We start from the raw sequence: 8,020 nt of genomic DNA, 5'->3' as shown, positions 1-8,020 counted from the left end.
AACAGTATAACATAGTGAAACTTCATGTGAAATATGAATATGGGAAATATTACATATATATAATTGTTTTTACAAAGTATCAACACAAACTAGAGAGACAGAAACAGAATAACAGCTATGTATAGCAGGGCAAGCATAGAGAGTTTGAGAGGTGATGAATTTTGTTTATTATTATTATTAGAATAATCAAAATGCTCTAATAATGGTTCAAGTAATGAATGCACAACTATGTGATTATACCAAACACCACTGATTGCACACTTTGGATGGATTTATGCTTTATTAATATGTATCAATAAAATTGATTTGTTAAAAAAAACCAGTGTCACAAAACAATAACCATTTGTTAGTAGTATCCCGTACTACTAGGATTAACTGGGTTCAGCTGGGTGCTTCTCACTTGGAGTCTTTATATGGTGGCAGTCAGCATGAGAGTGGATCTGGAATCATCTGGAAGGCCTCTTCTTCACACACATGTCTGGGGACGGGATTAGGAAGACCCAAACAGCTGGGAGGTGGCAGAGCGGCAGCTCCTTGGGCATTTCTCTCCATTGCCATATGGACTGTCTATCAGGTCATTCCAGTACAGTGGCTTCAGTATAGCAGGACTTCTTAGAGGGAGGTTTAGGGCCCCACAGGCACATGTATCAAGAGTCAGAGAACCAAAGAGTGAGAGTGAGAGCGAGAACGAGAGCAAATCGGGTAAAGACTGTTTCACTTTTTCTAACCTATCTGTGAAATCCTGCAGTGTGACTTATCTGCGTTCTTTTCTCTTTTTCTTTTTTTCAAAGATATATAGATCACACAAATTGTTACATTAAAAAATATAAGAGGTTGCCATATACCCCACTCCAGACACGCCCCGCTCATCCCACATTGACAACTTTTTTCATTAGTGTGATACATTCATTGTATTTGATGAATACATTTTGGAGCACTGCTATACAGCATGGATTATAGTTTTTTTTGTAGTATACACTCTCTCCCAGTCCATTCAGTGGGTTATGACGGGATATATAATGTCCTGCATCTGTCCCTGAAATATCATTGAGGACAACTCCAAGTCCCAAAAATGCAAATTACAAAGACTTGCACAGTTTCAAGGGGAAGGGACATAGATGCCATCTCTTATTGGAGGTGTGCAAGTTTCTGGAAGGACACGTGGGACGGAAAGTATTGTTGTGGCCAATTTCGGAAAATACAATTTGCCATGGTGATTTTATGTGCGTATTTATATATTCATTATGCACACTCACATTATGTGTATGTTTGTTCATTGAAGAAGCACTTATTGGGCACCTACCTACTTTGTGTCAGGCGCTCTGCTAGAGTTCAAGTTGAGAACACAAATGTTGTTAAGAAAAGGCGACCCCATTCAAGATGCTCACAGATTCCTGGAGAAAGGAAGACAGATATGTCAACAAAGAGTAACAGTCCAAAATGGTAGGTATCCCTGTAAGAAAAGTCTACGGTGTGGTGGGAATGAAGAGGGACGTAACCCAGTTTGAGGAGGTCAAGGAAAGGTTTTTGGAAGAAATGGTTTCAATGTATAAGTAGGCAGCACAAAAGCCAAAGACTTGCTCCATGTTCCTAAGTAAACTGGCTGTAGTTTGGCCTCCCATGTGGATTTTACTACAGGAAGATAAGATACTAACTAGCCATCACAATCAGAGCTGGCATTTACTGAGCATTATCCAGGCCCCACGCTAAATTCCTTACATACGTGCACTTATCACCTCTGTGACATAGATGCTCTTATTTCCATTTTATTTAAGAGGAAACTGAGCCTCGGTGTATTGTTGTTTTTTTTTTTTTTATGCTGAGTAATAAACTACCACACATTTACCAGCCTAAAACAGCACCCATTTCCTGTCTCACAGTTTGAGGGTCTGAAGTCCAGGCCCGGTTTAGCTGAGTCCTCAGCTCAGGCTCTCACAACCACACACAGGTGAGCTGCAAGGTGGTGGCCAGGGGCTGGGTTCTCATGAGAGCTCAACTCTGGAAGGATCCACTTGCGCAAGGTCGCTCCAGTTGTTGCCTGCCGTTCTAGGATTCATGGCAGCTGGCTTCTTCAAAGCTAGAGACTGAGAGGGAATGGGGGAGACTCGCCAGCAAAGACGAGCGCGGTTCTCCTAAGAAGGGCGTCTCAATCCCGTGCATCTCATCGCCTGTGCCCCCTTCCCATAGTCACAAAAGCGAGTCAGCGGCCCGGCGCACGCTCAAAAGGAGGAGAGGGGACTACACAAAGGACTACACCAGGAGCCAGGACCACGGGGGCCACCTGGAAGTCTGTCTGCCACACCCAGTGAAATTCAGTAATGCCACTTACAGGGTGAGCGGCACAAGCAGGATCTGACCCGAGGCAGTGCGACACCAGAGTCCCTGCTCTTACGGACTCCATTGCGGGCCCAGGCATGGGAGTGAATATTCTTCTCCTTTCCAGTGAAGCCATTCTCCTCTGTGTCCTCCGTTAGCAAGAGACTGGGCTACTCTCTTGACCCTGATAAAATCATGCTGCCGAGCCTGCAAAGCTGAAATCCAGACTCTGGGTCGCGGTGACGTCACGCAGGCGAATGCCACGCCCACCCCGGGAATTTCCGGGGTGACCTCGCGGAGCGCGCAGGCAGCGGTAATACACCGTGTTTATATAGTCAGAGAAAGAGGCCTTGTCAGAACACCAGCCTTTTCCTTGGAACATCTTTGGGCCGGAAGCCACTTGGGCAGGGACAGATGAAACAACTGGGGGAAAGGCTGTGGATGCTGGCATTTTAGCCTTGGAGAGGACCTCAGCAGCAGCTGATTTTCTACAGCGTAAAGGGCTGGAAAAATAATTCCTTGTATAAAGAAAGAAAAGCCTAGCCGAAGGCAGCTGCCATCCTCCCAATAATTAGATATGGAGGATTATTGCTGAGATAAATGGAAGATATCATATGGTCACCGCTAGAAATATTTGCCATCCCTGTCTAACTACACTACCCGACACTAGAGTTTTTAGCATCCCAGAATATGTTTATTTTTAATTAAAATGTGCTGAATGAATCGTTAGCTGCGACTGAGGTAATGAAGAAAAGCAATATGAGACAAATCAGCTAATTGACAACTCTGAACATTCTATTTTATACCCTTCAGTTGTATTAATGGAGATTTCCAATATGTTCTAGCTGGGATAATAATTGCACAAACAGTTACACAATAATCCTAGAGGTAGATAAAAAAATATATTGTAAATAACTACAGGAGCAAAAGCCACACAAGTCAAAGGATTACAAAATCATTTACCCAATCTTTATTCCAATAAATATTTATTTAGTGCTTATTATGCTCCAGGATCTTAGAGAAATGCATGAGCTAATGCTTATGATGAAATACTACTCATGTTTTCCAATATACATTTTTGTTTGAGACAAGTTTTAGGAATATCGAGGTGCAATGCATAGTACATCTCCAACTACACAACGATAAAAGAGTAACAGCAAGAAACTCTTGAAAGAGAGGGAGGCCATCGTTTTAAGTCATTTCAAAAAGTCAGTTGATGTGAAAGCAGAGAATCAGGCCAAAATCTCAACAAATTACATTTTATTCAGTGCACAAGAAACTAGCACAGCTGCCTGAAGGAAAATGAGTCCTGGGATTGTGTACCCAGAGCAAGGCCAAAGGGCAGCCACATTCCTAGTAGACCGTAAACAGGAGGCTTACTGGAGGCATTTCCAACGTTTGAGGCAGAATTTCAGCTGTGAGATAACCAGCATTCTGGCCAAAACTGGCAATGATAAAAACTGCCAGATATCTTTGGATATTTTGCAGAGATAAATCCCTTGACTTAGGCAGTCTCTGATGAATGGAAGAGAATAATTCAGAGTCACGGAACACCCTTGCTCTTAACAAGAGGGGCAGGATATCAGGAGGTAAATTAACTCCAATGCATTTAGAGTTTATTTACAACTAAACTGCAAAGCCTCAGTCTCATCCATATTCAATCAGAGAAAATTGTGGCTCATCCAAGACAAGACGTGAGCCAAATTTGGGGCAAGGCGAAGGGTGACATCATCTGAAAGGGCTGGAAATGAAGTGTAAATTTGAATATCATCTGTATATAAGTGATAATTAAAGCTGTGTGACTCAATATGCGCCAAGAGAGACAGTCAATAAAAATGAAGAACAACAGTGTCCCAAGCCACATGTTACATCTGAAGTGGAGATTTATTTTTTCAAGGTGGTGGGGCGAGATGTTCCTTTCTGCTGAATGACCTCAAAAATAGATACAGACCCCCTGCAAGAAAGACATTCATCTCCTACAAAGAGCCACTGGATCACTTGATTGTTGAGCCAAATAGAGGGGTTTTCCTGTAAGATTTGTATTCCAGGAAAATAAAAAATCATTCCATTTGGTTTGGGGAAGACCCCGCTCCCCACACTCCACAAATAGACCACTTTAGAAATTAATGACTAAGAGAATCACCAATTGGAGCTGATACTTGCTCTTTTCAAGTCTATCTAGTGTTATATTTGGGCAGGAAATACAAGTTGCTTTTTTTCAACCCATGATTTCATTCACATAGTGGAGAAATATTTTCTCTTTTCTCAGCTGGGCTTGAACACTTTAACAGTAGGATAATGAAAGATCCAGCTTGAGTCATATGAAACGGAGACTAGTTCATAAGGAGTTATGCATTATGAAAAGGGCAGCTTTTGCCTTATTTGTCCCTCCACAGACCTATGGCTTAGGGCTCATTTTATTTTTTTTCTTGACTGCCATCTAACTTTCCCTATCGTAAGAGTTTCCTAAAAGCATCATCTTTGTTGATAGCATAGGTTGAGGACAGAGCTAGCCTAACCATGAATGGTGAGGCAAGAGAAATAGGGCCGGCATATGCATTTTCCATGTAAGGTCTTGACCTTGAACTGGGTTTCCTCTTATTCTCGTATACCTCATTCATAAATCCGTTATGTCATCTTGAGCAAATCTGTGTGTGTGTGTATGCGTGCATGCACTTTTCTAGGATTCAGTCTCCTATTTCTAAATTCAGATTAAAAATACTTAGCTCACAGTACTGATGCACTGGAAGATGGGATGGAAGTAGATTCTCTTTCCCTCTTCCATTTTCCTTTATTACTGTAAATACTACAGCTTCTCCAATATTTTTCCTCAAAATATTCTATTTTGGTTTGAAGTTAGCCTGGCTTAGTCATTTACTACATGGCCTTGAATGAGTTACTTAGACTCATGGATCCTTACAACCTGCTTCATAAGGTGGTGAAAATTAGAATTCAAATGACAATTATTTAAAACTGCTAACAGTGTGTCTGGCACATGGTAGGAGTTCAGGAAGATATGTTTTCCTCCTTCTAAAGGCATGAGTCTGTTATCTACTGGCAAAGAAATGTTTATTGAATTGGATAGTACATGTGTTTATTTATTCCTCATTCTAAAAGGATTTTAGGCAGCTCATAAAAATATCTTCAGAATAGATTAGTCCTCATGAGGTGAAAATAGTGTGAGCTGGTAGATAAGCTCGTGGACCCCTTTCCTACTGCAAATACAGAAGAGAGTTCATAGGGCAGATTCCTAAAGCATCCATGCCATGCTAAGTGCAGGGAGAAGAGCAATGTAGGGCTGAAATGAAGCTCTACTACATGGATCCTAAAGGATTTGACTTCATCCAAAAATAAATTGAAAGTATCTAGAGAAGCAGATGCATTGGTCATCTTTTTTCCTTAAGTTCTTTAAAAACTTAAGATACAAAGAATATAATAACCAAGCCCTCATCTTCTACCACTGAGAATTAAAAACTGTTCCCATTCACCCTATTTGCTTCCAATATTTGTTTTTAAAAGATTTATTTACTTTATTTTTCTTTATTTGTCCTGTCCTCCCCTAGGTGGTTCTCTGATCTGTCTGCTCATTGTTTGCTCATCTTCTCCAGGAGGCACTGGGAATTGAACCCAGGACCGCCCCCCCCAACATGAGAGGTGAGTGCTCAATGGACTGAGCCACATCTTCTCCCCATGGACTATGATGTCTTCTGGCTTGTGGCATCTACTCGTTGTGGCGGGGATGGCGTCAGCTTGTCTTCTTTTAGGAGGCACCGGGACTGAACCTGAGACCTCCCATGTGGTAGGCAGGCGCCCAACTGGTCTGAGCCACATCTGCTTGCCTTCAATACTTCTTATTTTTATTTTACTTTTTTATATCCCTCCCCACTGTGTCTTTTTTTTTTTGCATGCTCTCTGCTTCTGTATCCATTCACTGTGCATTCTTCTGTGTCTGTATTTATTTTATTTCCCCTCCCCTCTTGCAGCTTGCTTGCTGTTTGCTCTCTGTGTCCATTTGCTGCATGCTCTTCAGTGTTTTTGCTTGTCTCCTCTTTTTTTGTTGTGTCACCTTGCTGAGTCAGCTCTCTGTGGCGTCTGCAGGCCAGGCAGCACTCAGCAGCGTGCAGGAGAACCTGCCTTCACAAGGAGGCCCCGGGATGTGAACCCAGGGCCTCCCATATGGTAGACAGGAGCCCAACTGATTGAGCCACAGCCGCTTTCCCCTTCAATACTTTTTAAAGAACTAAAACATTACTGCTACAGTTAAAGCCCTGTTTAAGCAACACTCCTAGGCCCTTTCCTCTCCCCACACTTCCCAGGGGAAACCTCTAATGAGTTTATATTGATCCTTCCAGAGCATTTAAATATTTATATACATATATATGCTATTTGCGTAGGTGTGTTTCGTATCCGTAAGTGGTATCATACAGGATAACACATTATGCATCGTACTTCTTCTACATTGTTTCCTGAGATTGAGACATGTTGCTAAATGTGGATCTTGTGCATTCTTTGTAGGGATAGCAGAGTATTCCACAGAATGCAGATATCACGGTATTTTTCGCCTTTGCCCTAGTAATGTATATTTAGATTGAAACTAAGCACAAATAAACATCTCTGCACATATTCCCTGTGCACTTGTTTGAGAGCATCTCAAGGGTAAATGCTTACAAAAAATGCTTTGTTATAGGGTATACACATTTTCAAATTCACAGGATGCTGCCAAACTGCTCTCTAAAGAGCGTATATCAGTTTACACTCCCAACAGTCCACATGCTAGCCAACATTTTATATTCTCAAACTTAAAATTGTGTGCCAATATGATTGCCAAAAACGATACCTTATTGTTGTTTTAACTACATTTCTCTATTTATGAAGTTCAATGTCGTACACTCACTGGCCATTCTTATTTCCTCTTCTATAAATTCCTAGTTTTTATCCTTTGCATATTTCTTTTTTTTTTTTTCCTTTGGGATGCATGTCTTTTCTACCTGACTTGTGGGAATTATATGCATTCTATAACAAAACTCTGCTAGGAATTTGCAAATATCTTCTCCCAGGCTGCCATTTGTCTTTGAATCATGTTTGTGGTGTTTTTGTGATTTTTTGACTAAAGTTTTTAATTAAGTATAATCATTCTGTTCTTTTGTGTTTTTAAAGAATAGCTTCTCTCTCTAAAATTCATAAAGGTGTTGTCTTATATAATTGTATTTTCTCCACATTCAGGTCTTTAGTACATCTTTAATTTATTTATGTGATAGGGTTAGATAGGAGTTTTATTCTTTTAATTTGACAGTCAATTGTCCCAACACTATTTATTGAAATATCAAATTCTCAGTATAATAATTAAAAAAAAAAATCCCAGCAAAACTCCCACAAACTGTCTCATTTCAAGTAGTATAATTTCCTAATAAATCACCCAACACGTATTAGTAGAAAAATGTACCTTTAGGTAAGTAAATAAGCAGACCTAAATGGATTTTTGAATATGTGCCAAGCAAATGCTAGAGACTGTCTGCCAAAAATGGTTTTGCTCTTGGAAGAGTGATGTTAAGCCCTTCTTCCTGACAGTCATTGGAGAGCAGGGCCAGGTGTCTGCCGGGCCCACTCTGTGTTTGTAACAGCTAAACCATGTCACTGGAGTTTGGGGGCGGGTGTGTCCTTCTATTGTCCCAGGCAAGGGAAAGTGCCTCCTGCTCCCCTGAGC

At 41.0% G+C, this 8,020-nt stretch overlaps 1 long non-coding RNA gene across 1 annotated transcript; it reads right to left on the bottom strand.

The window, feature by feature from the left end:
- Window positions 1-253: 253 nt before the first annotated feature.
- LOC101413938 (uncharacterized) lies at window positions 254-2,523 on the bottom strand. Its single transcript, XR_188873.3, has 3 exons — window positions 2,330-2,523; window positions 1,304-1,394; window positions 254-611 (listed from the first exon to the last, which is right to left on the bottom strand). It is a non-coding gene; the product is annotated as an uncharacterized lncRNA (long non-coding RNA).
- Between the last annotated feature and the right edge of the window lie 5,497 nt (window positions 2,524-8,020).

Source organism: Dasypus novemcinctus, chromosome 3 (assembly GCF_030445035.2).
Source record: "Dasypus novemcinctus isolate mDasNov1 chromosome 3, mDasNov1.1.hap2, whole genome shotgun sequence".
Lineage (NCBI taxonomy): Eukaryota > Metazoa > Chordata > Mammalia > Cingulata > Dasypodidae > Dasypus > Dasypus novemcinctus.
The sequence above is the reverse complement of the archived record's forward strand: the minus strand, read 5'-3'. Positions and strand labels throughout refer to the sequence as shown.